At 40.9% G+C, this 18,674-nt stretch overlaps 1 non-coding gene across 1 annotated transcript; it reads right to left on the reverse strand.

Annotated features, from left to right (window-relative positions):
- Window positions 1-17,163: 17,163 nt before the first annotated feature.
- On the reverse strand, window positions 17,164-17,361 carry LOC127666462 (small nucleolar RNA SNORA73 family). Its single transcript, XR_007973654.1, has one exon. It is a non-coding gene; the product is annotated as a small nucleolar RNA SNORA73 family (small nucleolar RNA).
- Window positions 17,362-18,674: the final 1,313 nt, after the last annotated feature.

Consider the following 18,674-nt stretch of genomic DNA (forward strand, 5'->3'; position numbering starts at 1 on the left):
TTCAGTGGTAGAGCATGTTTTCACGAGCCCTCGAGATCACTTGAGATGGAGAGTCATGTGCCCAACCCTCACATTGTCTCTGAAAGGTGGGGCCCATTTAGGCACCACCTGTATCCCAGAAAGGTCCTGGAGGGTGGAGAGGACATGGGGTGGCCGTCCTGTCGGTCATTCGAGAGTGGAACAGAGAAATGACCACAAAGCACTGTGGGGAGAGGGGAGCTCTGGAATGAGGACAAATAAATACACTGCTTTTGCTTCTTTGTTTTTTCTTTTGCTGCTAGTGCTTCTGGTGTTGCGCATAGAGAGCTGTCAGGTTTAGTGTCTTTCCCCATATGCGTCCATCTAGGAGTTGTACTGTTTAAATCCTTAGAGGGTTTTGTTCATTTTTAGTTAATTTTTGCATGTGCTGAAAGTGCCCCCTTCGTTATTTAGCACACAGATATGCACCTTTCTCAGGACCGTTTTCTGAAAGTGTTGAACTCTTCAGATGACATTGACGCCAACACAGTTGAAAACCGGCGGGCGGGTTGTCACTGTGGGCTTTCTTCCTATTCCATTTTCCTATATGCTCTCTTTATGCTAGTTCCTCCCTGTCCCGTCATAGTTTTGCAAATTTTGAAGTCAGGAAGTATGACGCCTCTAACTGTATTCTTCCTAAGACGGTTTTGGTTATGGGGGCTTTCTTAGAATAAACTTGTCCTACGCCAAAAGTCTCTTTCTGCTGCCTCTCCTCCTCACAAAATCATGGCAGCCAGTATTATGTTTTCCATCTCTGTAATGTTCTATCACTTAAGGAATAAATGAAATCATACGCTGTGCAACAGTCAAGTTTGCTCTTTACCATTGTGCAGAGTGTCCTTGAGAGCCACCAAAGTTGTTGCCTAAGCAGTTTAGTGTAAGTTTAAATTTTCATACCTTATTTTTAATGATGGTTCTTAAATGCTTTAACCTCCCTTGTAGCCCACCGCCCACCAGAGGTAGTGGAAAAAGAAAGGATACGGGGGTGGGAGGGGCTGGGGTGAGCCCTTTCTTTGGAGCAAGCGTTGTCTGGAAATCAGCAGTTCAGTTCACAGGTTAGCAGGCAGCAGCGACAGCTTGGTCCACTCGCAAACACTTCACAGATACACCAGCAGTCCAGAGTTGGGTTAGCAACAGTGGTAACATTACACTGTTATGTTACAGACAGCCAGGCCTCAGCCTGGGCTCTATCAGCTGGAGGGACCAACAGGAATACCAGGAGATCTCAGCTGTGCCTCTCTTAAAGGAAGCAAAGCTCAGCAAAGACTTGAGACCCACAAGCATTGCCCAGCTAGTTGTACCAGCAAGCCAGGCTCTGTCTGTCACTCCATGGAGTCCTATTTATGCCCTCCAAACATCAAGTGTCCTCCACATGCCTTGCATACACATTGGTCTTGCCTCAGCACGTGCATCTAATCAGCCCAAGTCTGCAGAAGCAGCAACAAACTGCAGCACATCACTACAAGTTTTCCAATGCGCTTCTCTCCATGGAGTCCTGACAAATGCGGCTCCACCACATAATCCAAGGCAGACCAATACATGCGTGTTGTTAGCAAGTAATCCTTTGTCACGTGTCCTTTCATGTGCTTGCTTTAGCAGAGCATCCTCTCTCCTGTGTCTGCTTCAGTGAAACACTCCTTCACAAGTCTGCCTTAGCTTTTCACACCTCTGTCCATGTTAACGAAACATACTTTCACGCGTTTGCCCCAGCAAAACACCATCCAACCACCTTTCCAAAGAACCCTCAGGTTTCTACTTCAGTCTTTGTTTTACTGCCAAGCAACATTCCATGGTATGGAATGCCACAGTCAGTTACACCATCATCCTATTGAGAAATTGTTGTGGGAACTCTTCCCATAGAGATGTAAACAAATGTCTGCCCCCTCCTTAAAGGGTACCAATTACAAACCAGAATACTATTCTACCAAAGTCCAGCCTTGAAGGCCAGTGAGTTTGCTGGGCTATTCATGAAGCTACGTGAAGTTACCAGGGGTTCAGTGATTCCAAATCAACCATATCACTTGGAAAGTCTCCAACATGAACGATGATTCCCCCATAGTTGTACTGATGTAGTTCCCTCCTGAATTTCCATTAACTTTGTCTATATAAATTCCAGCACCTCTCTGGACCATAAGGCTATGAAATCAGGTAGAATTACATGTAGCTGGCAGAGAGGTGCAGGAGGAACAGCCAGAATCTCAGGCAACCCTCCATACCACCTCCTCTGAGGGAAGAGCAGCAGTCAACAGGTCCCATCTTGAGTGTTCCCAGATTAGCCATTGGAGTTCTGCATGCTGTGATGAAGAACCACAAGAACCAACAGTAGCTCGGTGCTCCATTGCAATGCCTGAATCAAGCTTCTCGTTCTCGTCACTCAGGCCTTGTTAGCATTCCCATCACAAGAAGGGTAAGCAGCATATATTAATGTATATTGAGAGAAAAAGATGAGCATTTGGATAACTTTAATTATAGCATATTGTTGTGAGTACTTTATTATTAGTTATTATCTGTCCCCTATCACACCTAATTTGTAAATTAAGCTTTCCTAACTGTGATGGGCTATTCTTGGTTGTCAATTTGACTACATCTGGAATTAACTAAAACCAAAATTGCTGGGCACACCTGTGAGGGATTTTTTTTTCTTAATTACATCACTTGAAATGGAAAGACCTACTTCTAATCCGTATCTTTGAGGTGGGAGGATAAACCTTTAATCCAGGTATTTTGATCTGGGAAGATCTATCTCTAATCTGGACCACACCTTCTGTGGTAACCTATATAAAGGTCGTGGAAGAAGGGAGCACTTGCTCTGCCTGCTTGCTCTAGTACTCACTAGCAAGTCTGTTCCTTCCCTGGAATTAGAGCCCACTTCTTTAGGCTTCTGGCATATGCTAAAAACCAGCTGAGGCATCCAGCTTAGTGGACTAGACAACTCCTGGATTCTTAGACTCTCAGTCATTGTTAGATTAGGTGGACCACAGTCTCTAAGTCATTCTAATATGTTAGGATACTAATATATTACATACATATGCATACGCATATACATTACATATACATATACATGAAAGATTCATTATGTAAGTTTTGATATTCCAGAAAACTCTAATGCACTTAGCTATATATGTGTAGAAAACATATATATATATATTATATATGAATACCAGTCCTGTACCTGGTATTCACTGAAGATCTTACAGCATATACCCCATGCATAACTTTCTGTAAGTTATTCCTCCTCTTCGTTAAACACAGGTCCCTGGACATAAAAGCCCACGTGGGACCCTGGCCCCACACAGAGAGAGGGCTATGAGTCATTCATTAGGTATTACATCTTGGTTAATCCCCTATAAGTATGTCTCCCTGTAAACAAAATCCATCAAAATCTTCCAGCACTGTTTAAAAATCAATTCTTGACAGTATATTTTCATGGACTATATTTCTTAACTGATCTTTCAAAGTAATACATGCATTGTAAGAAACCTTGACAAGTACCGAAAAGCATACTAAAATTTTAAATCACGAATAGCTCCAGTAGTTATGAATAGCTATTGAATATATTTTTATTGTAGGTCAGATGACTCTGCTGTTAAGAGTTTTCTATTTATTATAAGATGTTTAGTAACCTCCTTGGGTGTCAGGAGCCTCTCTGTGAAATATTTACTTTTAACATGTCACTGGCCCTATGTTACAGTTAGGGTGTTGTTGTTGTTGTTTTTTGTTATTGTTATTGTTTTGGTGCATGTGTGTGTTTCTAGTCATGCATAATACGGGAGAACACATTTCTGTTTGGGTTATTTTACACATTTTCAGAAGCAACTTTGTGGATTTAACCTTATTGGTAAGGTCTGTGGTCACCTTGTGAGTATTTCTTTAGAAATTTACATATTCGTATCCTCAGTAAGTGAAATTTCCTTGTTTTCTACATACACTAACTCTGGAAATTGCAATTTTAAAAAATTTTAGCAAGTTTTATTTGGTATATAATTATAAGGCACAATTAAAATGTTTATGTTATGTGTGGGAGTGTTTTCCTTCATGTATGTCTCTCTGTGCACCACTTGCTTGCCTGGTGGAGGCAGAGCCAAAGGCATTCAATCTCCAAGAACTGGCATTATAGACAGTTGTGAGTCTTCGCGTGGATGCTGGGAATCGAACTCATTCATCGTCCTCTGAATGAGCAGCCAATCAGTGCCCCTAACTGCTGAGCCTCTTGCACTTAACACTTTGTCTGTTCTTCATCTGTATTTTAGCTTGCCAAAATGTTTCACACTCTGTGTACATTTTTGTGCATTTTCCTTTTCTTTTGACGAAGGTCACTTTCCATCATAAAGCCAAAAGACACATTTTTTTGAGGACTTGCTCACCCTGTGGCTGTATCTCATACATCTGTCACTGGACGCAAGTCTGGCTGCTCACATGACGATCCAATAAACTCAAGAGGCGAGCTGTTGAGACAAGGCAAGCAAGCTTGTTAATTCCAGGTTCCTTGCAATGTGGACTTTGAACAAGCTGCTTAAATGATATGGGTTAGGAGACGGTAGATGGAGGGTTCCAGAGGTGTGGGTGCCTGCTCGCAGCAGGCGATGCATAAGTGCAAACTGACAGGTGCCTTCTCTTAGTGGGAGGGCTAAAGGAAGCACAAGTGACCCAAACTACATGGTCAGCACATGCTCTCCAGTTCTGCAGATCTCATCCAGAACATTATGTCGTTGAGTTGTCCTTATCGCTGACTCCCGTGCCTACATGCAGTTCCCAACGTGACTCACTTCACTCTGTCCGTCCCAGGGAAAAGGATGACCTTCTGACCTCTGTGCCCACAGCTGTGTGTGCCCTCCTATTTCAAACCCCAAATCCTTGACTTTGGAATGGAAGGAAGGAATGCCAACAGACAGCTAGAGACTCCAGGAGCTGACTTCTCTGAGTCACAGGAGTGCTTTTGCTACTTCATTCACTGAAGAAAGGGTGGCTACCCAGATTTACACCCCTTCTCCCAAGTGTGTGGTCCTCAGTCCTGGGTGTCAATTCACCAAACATATGGAAGGTTATGTATGGGCTACATGCAAAGACTATGTCATTTTATATAAAAAGACTTAGACATCTGAGAAATGTGATATCTGAGGAGACTCCCTGGACCCAATCCCCCAAGGTGTTTGAGCATTGAGTGTTTTATATGAAAGCAAAACTAGAACAATACTTAGAAAAAAAATCAAGAGGAAGACATTTTCTCTAAATTTAGAGCTTAAGTCTCTAAAACACTAGAAATACTTTGTCATGATGAAGCAATTATGTTGTTTATGATCTATTGCCAGTTTTAATTCTCCTAGAGACTATTTCTAAAGTACATTTAGTAGGATTTATATAAAGCCATTCAGGTTATCAGCACAAGACAGGATCCATGCAGCTCCAAAGATCTCAACCATAAAACTCAAAAGTAGCAAACAAGTGATGCTAACTCCATTTCTCTATTCGTCTGGACCAGCAAGTGAGTCTCCTGTGTGGGGTTTCGAGTGTTACCACAGCCTCTGGTGTTCAGCCTAGCATCCAGGCCGGGAGTCTGCTAAGCAAACACCTCCTCTGACAGAATGGTAAGGACTCAGCAGGACCCAGACTTCAGTTCCTGTCATCTCCCGACTGCCTTCCCATCATCTGCTTTCTGCAGAAATTGCTCTGGTTTCAAAAAGTCTTTAAGTTAGAAATAAGCTGATGTGTGGACACTTACCGCAGCTTATCTGAATGCAAGCAGACGTTTCATTTTCAAAAGTCTCTGACTTGTTGGAAAATAAAAGAGGTGTCAGAAGAAGGGAAATCACTGATAATGACAGCTCATAGAATGCGTCTCAGCAAACGGAGCTTGGAGGGTGGAGAGGGGGAGGGGAGGTTTGGGGCGCATTCTGAAGACAGACACCAGATCTGGAAGATAACATTTTATTATGCACATGTTCAGCCCCATCCCCTGCCTCCCTTCCTGCTTTTACATGTACCTAGGGCCTCCCGATCCTAACCCTGCCTAGAACTCTGTGGTACATAGACAAAATTAAATTTCTGATTGGTAGAGCCAGTGACTAACCAAAGACTACCACTCAATTCCCTTCTAATTTAGGGAATTTCATTTCTTAGTCCCATTTGCAGCCTGCCAGTAGATAGTAGTTCTGAGGCCTGAAGCAATATAATTTAGGAAATCCTTTAGAAAAAAGTAGCACATGGTGATGTGTTCTTTTAATCCCAGTACTCAGGAGGCCAACGCAAGAAACCCGCTTTATGTTCAAGACCACCCTGGCCTATATAGCAAGTACCAGGGCAGGCAGGGCTACAGAATAAGATTATTTCCACAAAGAGGAAGAAAAGAAAGAGCAGGAAAACAATAAAGAGAAGGTGAGGGAAGAGGGGGAATAACAAGAAACTAAGAATAACAGCAAGTATAATATATACATTTAGGATGAAAAAAAACTTGTATGTTAAACAGAAAGTTGAATATACCAGAAATAACACAAGTTCCAGAGGGAAAAAATAATGCAGTGGTTTTGTTTGGGATTAATTTTCATTAGTGGGCTCTCTGCCTGACTAACCTACACCAAAGAGCCAGCACTGTCTATTTCTGCTTCCATCCCTTGCCTTGCTTTCTGCTATACTACAGAGGTTAGCCAAAGAGCATGGTACAGAAAGATACCCATCCTACCCACTTTTTGTCTTTCTCCACGAAATGGTAAGATCTAGAAGGCAAAGGCCTTTTCTGTACAGTTGGTTATTTTTCCTGCCCCCCAAACTCAGAGTGTAGTAAGTATATCCTTCCATCGATATGGGGAGAGAATTAACCCAACAGCCATTCCTACCCATAGTGCATCTGAATCTTCAGATGCTCAGATCTCCCACACAAAGGGACATGGTGGTTGTACTTGGCTTGTATGTACTTTAAGTCCCCTCCAGAGTGCTTCTGATATCCAGTACTGTGTAAAATGGTAGACATACTGGTGATGGAATGGTGGTCAAAAATATTGTTTATATGTGTTCACTACAGATGCAAATTTTTAAAATATTTTGAATTTTTGATTGCTTGAGTCCATGGAGGTGCTGCCTAAAGACACCAAAGACTTACTATACACAGGGAGTGTTATTTTACAACTATCGATGAGTAGTCTAGGATCTACTACTTCCGATGGGTTTTTACTTGTCTTATTTTTTCATCTATTTGAGTCTGTGTGCATGTGCACATGTATGCACACATACTGTGACATGCCTGTGGGCTCAGAGGACAACTCACAAGAGTCATTTCTCTTCCTTGCACCTTGTGAGTTCCAGAGATTAAGTCAGGTTACCAAGCTTGGTGGCAAGCACCTTTAGGCATTGAGCCATCTCGCCAGAACTACTTGGTACTTTGTTTGTTTGTTTGTTTTTAAGTCATATTTATGGCAGAAAGTATGGCTCAGTGTTACAGCATTTGAGATAGAAAGGAGGGGAGAAGCAGAAATCTATCAAAACTTAAAAGTGATTATGTTGAAATGATAAAATAATGAGTGACTTCATGCTAATTTTCTCAATAGTCCAATGCCTTTTCAATAGAATATTTAAAATTTCATGCAAATTACCAGCAAGATGCTTATGGAAAATATGAACTGAAAAATTTACATACAAAACATATCTATTGTGAACCAGATTTGTTCCTGTGGGTTTGGATTTGTTTTGGTTTTTGTTTTGTTTTGTTTTGTTTTGTTTTCGTGTTTTGCTTTGAGTAATTTTAAGTTTGTCATTCTTCTGCCTCTACCTTTGGAGTGCCAGGAGAACCAGTACCCACTAGCATGCCAGGTGTTGGGTTTATTTCTGTTAAGAAATAAAGGAAATACAACAATAATTTGATAATTCCCTCTGGAAGTCAAAACAACAGCTCCCATTACTTTCTTTTTCTTCCTTGTGTTTTTGCAGATTTTATAAAGGACATAAGTTACTTTTATAATGCAAGAAAATCAAAATGTTACACAGAAAAAAACAGGGTTAAGAAAAAATAAGTTTCTATTGAACTAGGAATATAAGTAGGTTGCTGGTAGTATTCAAAGGGCACAAAAAGACAGTGAGGTACAAGAGGAGAGATAGACTATATTAGTTATTTTTCTTGCTACTGTGTCCAAACACCTAATAAGAACCAGCTTAAGGAAGAAAAGACTTAAGTTGGCTTCCAGTTTGAGAGGCTACAGTCCATTGAGATGGGAGAGGCATGAGGCACTGTTTACATTGTATCTGCAGTCAGGAAGCAGGGGGTGAGGGAGAGGGAGGGGGAGTGAGAGGAAGAGGGAGAGGAGGTGAGGGAGAGGGAGGGAGGGAGGGGGAAGGGAGGGAGGTATAGAGGGAGAGAGGGGGGAGGGAGAGAGAGAGAGAAAGAAAAAGAAAAAGAGAGAAGACAGGAAGTGAGGTGGCTCCCTTTGACCCACCTCATCCAGCAAAGATTCTCTTTCTAAAGGTTCACAACTTTCTAAACAGTGCCATTAGCTGGAGACCAGGCGTTCAGACACAGGAACCACTGGGGAACGATTCACATTGAAACTCAAACAAGGTCCTTGATGTTATTAAGGTGGTAATGGGGAAAGAAAAAAAAAGAAGGGACCAACCGCAGGGAAGGAAGAATATAATAATGAAGGAGAAGTGATGCTGAAAAAATAAGGTGACTCATCCTCATCTTTATACAAATAGGTGCCCACCTCACAGCCCTCTAAGTGCTAGAATAATACTTTAGTGTGAAAGCCAGGGGGAGGGGATTACATGTATGTGGGAGGTACTGTTGTGCAAACTTCCGTTGTGCTCTTTTCAAAAGGAATGAAGAAAATCTATATATTCTGAAATTGTCCTAGATGCTTCCTTAATTCTAGTCTTTCCAAATGAGCCATCTGACTAAGAGTATTCATGAGTTGACTTAATTGTGCATTAATTCCATGGATTGATGATTGGCCATACTGAAAATAACAGGACACATTCTTGTGGTCTCAGAGGACTACCTGGCTAATGGAATAATAATGATAATTAGGCTGTGGTGAATCTACCACCTCACTATGAACTAGAATGCCAAATAAGAGTAGTTAGTATTCATTGAAAGCAGCATGCACATAATCAGATAAAAGAAAAGTACTTAATGAAGGCAAGAAACACTTAGTGAAAAGTCCTCTAGCATTTATTTTTGTAGGACAATAAAATAAGATGTGAGTTAGTTTTAAAATTCATAGCTTATCTAAAGGAACACCCCAAGAGTTACTGCCTACATATAAAAATTACTTCAGAGAACTGGAGACTGTATTATAAAAATGGAATGAATCCAAAGCTCCTTTTTTGTTAGACTATACATTGATATATGAAAGTGCTTTTAATTAAAGATAATTAGAATAATAGTCTATATTTAAAATAATTACACATTAAAAGATGAATATAAAATGATGGGAACTTGGCTATAAAATTTTAACATGAACAATATCAAGGCATAATAGTATCTTGTCTTTATGAACATGCCTTTTTTGCTCATCTGTCTTTTTACCTCATTTGCCCTTCTTTTGTCTACAGTAAAAGAAATTCTCCCTAACTTATAGACCTTGATTTAGCAGGTAGAGAAAAAAATTATTGGAGTTATAGCTCTATAACAAAGTTATAAACATAAATTCCCCGTTGAAATAAAACTTTGAAGAAATGAATTTCCTAAAATATTAATGTTTAGACATAAATAGCTACATATTTAATGTAAGACACATCTGAATGATTCTCACATTAACAATAGTTAAAAGAAATAGAGCTACAAAGTCCATCTAAGAAGAGATGCCTTAAGTACGATCTAGGTAGTGATAAAATGAATTACAGATTAAAACAGTAAGAAGCCCTCATATCCTCAATTAAGTTATTAAGGTATTTTTAAAATGAGGACCAAAATATTGCCATCATACTTCTAGCAGGGGAGACACAGGAAGGTAACCTTCATAGGGCAAGGCTCATCCATTGCACGTGGGATGTGGTGATCCCTGTGGATTTATTTTAGGATATTTGTTCACATTGTGAACCCCCAGATTTTGTTATTTATTGAAAACCCATTTCTTGTTATGGTGTGGCTCAGTCCTTAGCACACACCTTTAACCCTCCTGACTGGCACTCAGATCTGCTCTTAGTACACTCTTCTAATCCCAAACAATGAAGGTAAAATTAATTTGTAGGAGGAAATAGCCATGTTTGAAAGTTATGTCCAATTGAGTGGCAGACAAAGTGATAGATCAGAGAAAGATCTGACAGAATAGGGTAAGTTCGACTCTTACAAGAAGAGAGAGGAAAGGGGAGCTACATGAGGGACAGTGCAGAAGGAGGAGGAGGAAGTTTTACTGTACCAGTTTTATAGAGACTGCCTACAGAGAAAACAAGCTAGTTACATACAGATGAAGACAGAAAAAGCCAGAGCATGAGAAGGAGCCAGAAGATTAGAACAGATTGCCAGAGTTAGTTTGAGGCCAAGCAGAGTAATTCAGAAGCTGAAAGAGGCCAGATTGAATCCGTCAGCTTGGGATGGAGTTTGAGCCTGAACAGTGGAGTTGAACCAGCCAGCCTGAGCTCAGAAAGAACAAGAAAGGGTAAGAGGATTTAGCAGTAAGTCCCAGAGATTAAAAACATTCTAGGCCTGGGTTAGATTGTACGGAGGCTAGAAGCTTTGTCCTTTCTCCTGTCTACATTTTTGTAGTGTGACTATTTTGCTTTTAAAATGAAATATAATCAATTTGATGGGTAGAGTGTTTTAGTTTTTGCTTGTCAGTTTTGTTTTGTTTGGTTTTTAGGTTGTTGGTAGTGTTTGTTTGTTTGTTTGTTTGTCCAAGACAGGGTTTCTCTATGTAGCCCTGGCTGTCCTAGAACTGGATCTGTAGACCAGGCTGGCCTTGAACTCAGAGATCTACCTGCTTCTGCTTCCCAAGTGCTGGAATTAAAGGGCTGCACTTTTGTTTTTTTTTTTTAACCACTGCAAATTTAAAAACTGTATTTATTTCATTGCACCACGTGTGTGCCTGGTGCCCACAGAGGTCAGCGAAATGAGTCAGATGCTTAGAGTGGTAGGTATAGATGGTTTAAGCCTCTAAATGGGTGCCAAGTACCAAGCCTGAGCCATTGCTCTTAACTGCTGCCATCTCCACAGCCCTGTCTTAACAATTTTTTTTAGGCAATGTTTTATATGTTGCCTTCTTTTATAATGTTGCTAAGTCTCTGAAGGCTTGATAAAGCCAGATAATCTAAAGTAAAAATTGAGAGGAAATTTTTATGTAAATATCTATGATAAACTATGATGTGAAAAAACTAATTGTTTTATCTTATATGATTTTGATTGTTGAAAATAAGGCTTGGCCTTCTGAGACATGAGTCTAAAAGTACAAGAATCAGAGACAAAAACATGATGACCTGAACTGCATCCAAATTGGAACCTTTTATGCAGCAAAGAAAACCATGATGAAAATGAAGAGACAGCTCACAAAGAGGGTGAAAATACTTGTCAGCCAGAAATTGGACACTGACTCTATATGATTTGTGTATGTATGTACACACATACACTCTGACAACTCAACAAGACCGCTCGATTTTACTTATGTGTCTTTCTTTCTTTCTTTCTTTCTTTCTTTCTTTCTTTCTTTCTTTCTTTCTTTCTTTCTTTCTTTCTTTCTTTCTTTCTTTCTTTCTTTCTTTCTTTCTTTCCTTCTTTCTTTCTTTCTTTCTTTCTTTCTTTCCTTCTTTCTTTCTTTCTTTCTATTGGGTATTGGGGTTTTTGTTTGTTTGGCTGGTTGGTTAGTTGGTTCGGTTTGTGTTTTTGTTTGTTTTGTCTTTGAGACATGTCTCAATATGTAGCCTTGACTGGCCTGGAACTTCCTATGTCTACCAATCTGGCCTAGAAAGCACAGAGATGCTCCTTTCTCTGCCTCCAGAGTGTTGAGATTAAAGGCACGAGCCCCCATAAACTGGCCCAATATTTAAATCGGACATGCTTAAACATTTTCTCAGCGGGATACAAATGGCAGCCAAGCCTCAGAGAAGTGCAGATCAGAGCCACATCCTTGCCGTGGGATGGCTAATCTAACAGCAGATGGCAGCTACAGTTACATGGATAGAGAGAACCCTCACACACTGCTGGTATGAATGTCATTGTGGTGTGGCTGCCTTGGAAAACAGCCTGGCGGTTCTTCAAAAAGATAAAGTATACAATTATGATATGAGTCAACATGCATTTCTGGGAGAATGAAAACATATGTCCACACAAAAATGTACACACAAATGGTCACAGCATCTTTACACACACAGCCCCAGAGCAGAAAACACTCCAGTGTCCACCAACAGAAGAAATGCTCAAAAGATGTTCTCTCCATATAAGGGAAAACTGTGTGGAGCAGAGTCCTCATACACGCTACAGTGTGGGTGAACGTCAAAAGCATGCTGAGTTTATTAAACTTGTCACAAATACCACATTTTGTGCAAATTGTCTACGTGAGATGTTTAAAACATGAAAAGGAACATAGGTGGGGTTACCTACAACCAGAAAGCAAAGACTAAGGCGTGGTCATGGGGCTGTTTGGGGACAATAATGAAAGTAACCTCAAATTATTTGAATGATTTTGTTGTTTTTTATTTGTGGGTAGGACCTGGGATTGAACCCAGTGTCATTTGCTGATTGCTTGATTGCTTGCTTGCTTGCCTGATTGATTGATTAACTGATTCTTTTCTGTGTAGCTCTGGCCATCCTGGAACTCACTGTGTAGATCAGGGTAGCTTTGAACTCACAGAGATCCACCTACTCTACCTGTGGAGTTCTGGGACTAAGGCATACAACACTATGCCCAGCTTGAGTCCTGTGTCTTATGCATGTTAAACACATGCTCTGTCGCTGACCTACACCCCAAGAATGGTATTCTAAAATTTGATGACAGTATTGGTTATAAAAATCTGCAGAGGTATTTAAAAATACACTGAATTTATATGGTTTAAATGGGTGAATTATACAGCATTAGAATTATTTCACTAATGCAGGTTTGTTTGTTTGTTTTTAACAATGCCTATATTTTGACCGGATTGCAAGAAAAAAGAAAAAGGATGGGTGGCTAGATGTTATGACACACCCTTATAAATCATAGCACGCATCACATCACACATGTGAATACCCACACAAAGGCACACATTCACATGACTCACAATTTCAATTGTATCTTTAAAAGCAAAAACAATAAAGGAAGATTGCTAGCAAGTGCGTCTGAAGAATTCAGCCACAGCAATAAACCAATTAATTGTAGGTACCTTTATTTTTTTTTACTTATTTTTACTTTATGTATATGAGTGTTTTGTTTGCATGTCTGTGCACCATGTGAGTGTGGCGCCCACAGAGGCCGGAAGAAGACACTGGACTCTCTAGAACTGGAGTCACAGAAAATTGTTAGCCTCCATGTAGGTCCTCTGGAAGAACAGCCAATCCTCTTTACCACTGAGCCATCGCTTCAGCCATTCTCTCATAGGTGCTTCTTGATAGTAAAATAATAGGTAGTTTTCATTTTCTTCTGTATTCGATATCAACCGGTGCTTATAGATGCCATTATCGAATAAATCCTCTAATATTAAGTGCTGATTTTATCAGCCAGTGAGGCAGAGCCGCAGGCCCTAAGTAAACGCTGAATCATACAGACCTGGAACGCGTAGACCTACGAGCATGCAGACCCAGGAGCGCTCAGATCCCAGTCACCATCTGCTCCAGGCTGCTGTGAACTGTTAACTGAAACCCCATGGGCATTCATCTGACCTCTACGCCTTAATTTCTTTTTAGGCACAAAGAACATCCTGTTGATTGCTCCATACTGGATTGTTTTGAGCATCAATGTAATCTGTGAAAGAGTGGAGCACAATACATGGCAGACAGCAACTCTTCAGGCAGGCTACCAAACAGGTGTCAAAAAAGTGGTGGAATTAAGAAGCAAGCAGGAAGTGGTGGTGCACACCTTTAATCCAGCACTCGGGAGGCAGAGAGCGGTAGAGCTCTAGGAGTTCAAGGTCAGCCTGGTCTCAACAGAAGCAACGGAAATAAAGGATCCACAGCACAAGAAAGGCTGCACACCACTGCTGCCAGACCACACTATTGTGTCGAGGCTGTATGTCTGAGAGTTGGTCAGTTGTCCGTGAGCAGAGCAGGGAAGACCCTTCCCAGATCATAGGATTATTGCAGAAAATGTTGGATGAAGCATTCCTTTAGTTTCTTATGATTTTTAATTCCTAATTCTGATTATTTCTTTCTCTGAGCTCTATGGAGGCCAGTAGGTAAAGCATGTCTTCCTGTTTTACTGCTATTTCTAATGTTTCTTTTGTTTTATGTTTTCTTTTTTAAATTCTACACACATAAAAAACAATTAGCAAGGTAACATTTTTTGCGACAGGGTCTTTCTATGGAGTTCTCGCTTTCCTGGAATTTGCTATGTAGACTAGGCTAGTCTAGAACTCAGAGATCTACCTTCCTCTGTCTCTGGGTGCTGGCAATTAAAGGAGGGCACCATTACATCATTGAATTTACACCTCGGGTTCAAAAGTCGCATGTGAGACATTAAATAAGTGGCCTTAATGGAATTTAAAATTTGTCACTACCAAGTCTGTCCTACTACAAACCGTCAAACATTCTACAGTTTTCCTGGGCTCTTCTACAAGTAAAGAAAATTAAGCTAGACTATTGTTCTTTTGTTTCTAATTAACCCTAATTTTTATTTTGTGTGTTTGGATAGTTTTTCTGAATGTATGCCTCTGCACTATGTGTATGCATTGTGTATGGAGACCAGAAATACTGGATCTTCGGACACAGGAGTTACAAAGAGTTGAGAGTTGTGAGTTGCCATGTGAATGCTGGGAATCAAACCAGATCCTCTGGAAAAGCAGTCAGTGTCCTTAAATGTAGAGCCATCTCTCCAGCTCCTCCCGCCCTTTCTTAAGTCTATATTTTCTGTTAAGATCAAATTGAAAGTCAAGTTATTTCTTTGAATGACTTGTATTTTTGTGCCTATCAACCAACGGTCACATGTCCGAGGGAAATTCCCTTCCATGCACACAGCAGGCTAAGGAGGGTTTTTGTTTTTGTTTTTGTTTTGCAGCACTGTTACTCCTAGCCAAAATACTCAGCCACATAAGAAAACATGTGATAGGAGGATTTGAATGAATCAGAATCACACACATTAATAAGAAAACACTTCCAGGTTTTCACATTAAAAAGTAACTGAAAGTATGTGACCATTTACGTAAAGACCCAAGTCTCTAGAACAACGCAGTGGTTTTGTTTGCACACATGGGCAGAAAACCCACTGGGGCTGACATGAGCCCGAGCACCCAGCATTACGGTCTTTAACCTCAGAAGGGAAGAGAGTCGGAGAGGCGCCTCCAGAGCCACACATGTTGATACACCTTGTATTATCTTAGTGCCTTTTCACACATTATTTCACATTTCAAAAATTATTTTTTAAAGATTTATTTATTTTATGTATCTGAGTACACTGGAGCTGTGCAGATGGTTGTGAGCCTTCATTAGGGCTGGAAATTGAGTTTAGGACCTCTGCTCGCTCCAGTTAACCTTGCTCGCTCAGTCCCCGCTCGCTCCAGCACAAAGATTTATTTATTATTATTATAAATAAGTACACTGTAGCTGTCTTCAGACACACCAGAAGAGGACGTCAGATCTCATTACGGATGATTGTGAGCCACCATGTGATTGCTGGGATTTGAACTCAGGACCACTTAACCACTGAGCCATCTCTCCAGCCCCTAAAAATTATTTTTAAAGGAAACCTTTAGAAGTATATACTTTGTTGTATCACTTTATCTACTCTTCTTAAATCTCTTCAAGTAATAAGGTAGCATATTTTAATGTAAATTCTACATGCACAACTCTCTGTCTCTCTGTCTGTCTCTCTATCTCTGTCTCTCTGTCTCTGTCTCCGTCTCTCTCTCTCTCCCAGGAGCCAAACTGACCTTACTTTAATTTAGATTTCATTTTAAAGATAGGCTTAGGTTTTGACTTCTCCTCAGCTACAGACCTTGGAGAGATCGGGTAGTCAATGGTCACTGTGTCCTCCCAGAAGAAGAAAACATCTTGTAGCTGCCAGAGATGCACCTTGACTGAATGCCCGGGCTACGTGAAGAATCCCACTTGCTCACTTCTTCCCCTGCCTGTATAAGTTCCCTGAGAAAATACAGTTTTTGAGGCCTTGAACAGTTAATTAGTATTGACCTCGTTCTTCAAGTCTCCTGTCTCTGTTTCTCTGCCCTTCTCTTCTAGGGTCCCCTGTCGAAAATCCCCGCAGGCCAGGGCATCTCTCTCTCTCTCTCTCTCTCTCTCTCTCTCTCTCTCTCTCTCTCTCCTCTTGTCCTTGTATTTTACTACCAAAGTGAATGGAAGGGAAGCTGAAATAAGGTGCGTTATTATTTCAAAAGTAGCGAACCGGGGCTTCCTCTGCTGAGCACAGAACTTGAAATGAATTAGGTTTGGTTCAGTCTGGAGTATTAATTGGATTTAATTATTTATGAGCTCAGTATCATAAGGGTCCATGATCCTTAAAAGAACTAATCACATTTCAAAGGGCACAGAAAACCATATAAATGCAATAAAGTCTCATCGTCCATTCATCAGCCCATTATCCTGAGGTCCTGTGGAAGGAGTGATCTGTTTAATACCCCAGACACTAATCCAGGCTTTTGCATCAGACGCCGTACAATGTCATTTAACTCCTACAGAGAAATAGCAAAGAGTACCCACACACCTCAACCCAACACATTTATAATGGTACATGAATATGAGCTTGAAGACCACGAGTGAGTCAGCACAAGACACAGTGACACAGCGGAGGGGCTTCCTGGGCACACAAAATAATGACAACCAGCTATGAATTAGGGAAGAGCATGCACTCTCAGTACTCAAGCCTTTGTGTTTTTCCTTCCCCAAGATGACCTGGTCCTATGATGTTAGGGTCAAAGTTCCCTTCTTCCCAAAGAAGAGGAACATGGTGTGGTATGTGTCACATCCTCAGCCTTTGAGTTGTTTCAGAAGCCAGAGATAACCCAGCAGTAGTAATAAGTCACCTCTGTAAGATAGTGTGTGTTTCTTCCTCCTCCTCCTTCTCCTTCTCTTCCTCCTCCTCCTTCTTGGAACGTTTCCTGCATAGCTTATCTCCTTAGTTATTGCTCACAGTCTCCTGAAAAACCATAGGAATAGCACAGACTCAGAACCCAGTTTCATTTTCAATGTTGTAGAAAGGGCCTGTATATCATTGGGCAGAGCCCTATGCTCCCCTCTGATATTAGGACAAACTAAAGCAGAATAACTTCCCAAGGTATCCATTTTGAAAGTAATAAATAGTTTTTTTTAAAAAACAAGGTCTCACTGTATATAGTCCTAGCTAGACTGGATCTCAATATGTAGACCAGACTGGCCTTGAACTCAGAAATCAGTCTACCCTTGTATCCTGAGTGCTGGCATTAAAAGCATGTATAGCTGTAGATAGCTCAGGTATCTTGACATCATGTTCATTCTCTGGGTTGGATGCACTAAGAATATAAAATTTTATTCTTTACTTTTTCCCCAAATGCACAACCTCTGTAGAACCATAGGAAAACGCTGAAACCTCAAACTATACAAAATGAGTTACCAGTACTTTTCAGATGTATCAAGACTACGCAGAAAGAAGTGGCTCACACCTTAATCCCATCACTCTGTTGGCAGATCTCTGTGACTCTGGGGTTAGTCTGGTCTACAGAGCAAATTCCAGGCTGGCCAGGACTATATAGTAAGACCCTGTTCCCCGCCCCTCCCCCCCCCCAAAATCAAGATCATGAAGAACAAGAACTGGCTGAGGTAATGTCAGGAATAGAAGTGATAAATGAATGAAATCTGGATTCCTGGATTTAATCCCTACAGGATGTGTGCTGATTTGAATATGTTTTCCCCAGGGAGTGGCCCAGGGAGGTGTGGCCTTGTTGGAGTAGGTGTGACCTTGTTGGAAGAAGTATGTCCTTTGGGGATAAGCTTGGAAACCCTCCTCCTAGCTGCCAGGAAGCTAGTCTGCTCCTGGCTTCCTTTGGATGAAGAGGTAGAACTCTCAGCTCTTGGAGCACCATGCCTGCCTGGATGCTGCCGTGCTTCCTGCCACAATGACAATGAACTGAACCTCTGAAACTGTAAGCCAGCCCCGATTTAATGCTGTCCTTATAGAGTAGCCTTGGTCATGGTGTCTCTTCACAGCAATGGAAGCCCTAACTAAGACATGGTGTTAGTAGAAAAGCAAATAAAATGTTTGTCTGTCGTGTTCCTGGTTCTTGCTCCAGTGGGAGCATCAGGTTCTGATCATTGAGGAGCAGTTCTATAAAACATCATTAGAGGGAGCTAATGAAGATTATACTTTCAGGGCCATGTTTGTGACCCTGAATCTGTAATTACCTTAAAATGAAAGATATTTAAAAATCTGGGCCCAATACCCTTTTAAACAACCAATTAGCGACCACTTGTCCGTTTGCTCTGTTATGATTGGCTGCCCAGGCTTTCTTATCTGGTCTCCAGGCAGTTGGAGGTTTCCATTTCACCTGTAGTTTCTGAATCCAGTGGATTTCATCTTTATTATTCTCCACTAAGCCCTGAACTCCGCTACGTTTATGGCTATGTC

This window comes from Apodemus sylvaticus, chromosome 15, assembly GCF_947179515.1.
Source record: "Apodemus sylvaticus chromosome 15, mApoSyl1.1, whole genome shotgun sequence".
NCBI lineage: Eukaryota > Metazoa > Chordata > Mammalia > Rodentia > Muridae > Apodemus > Apodemus sylvaticus.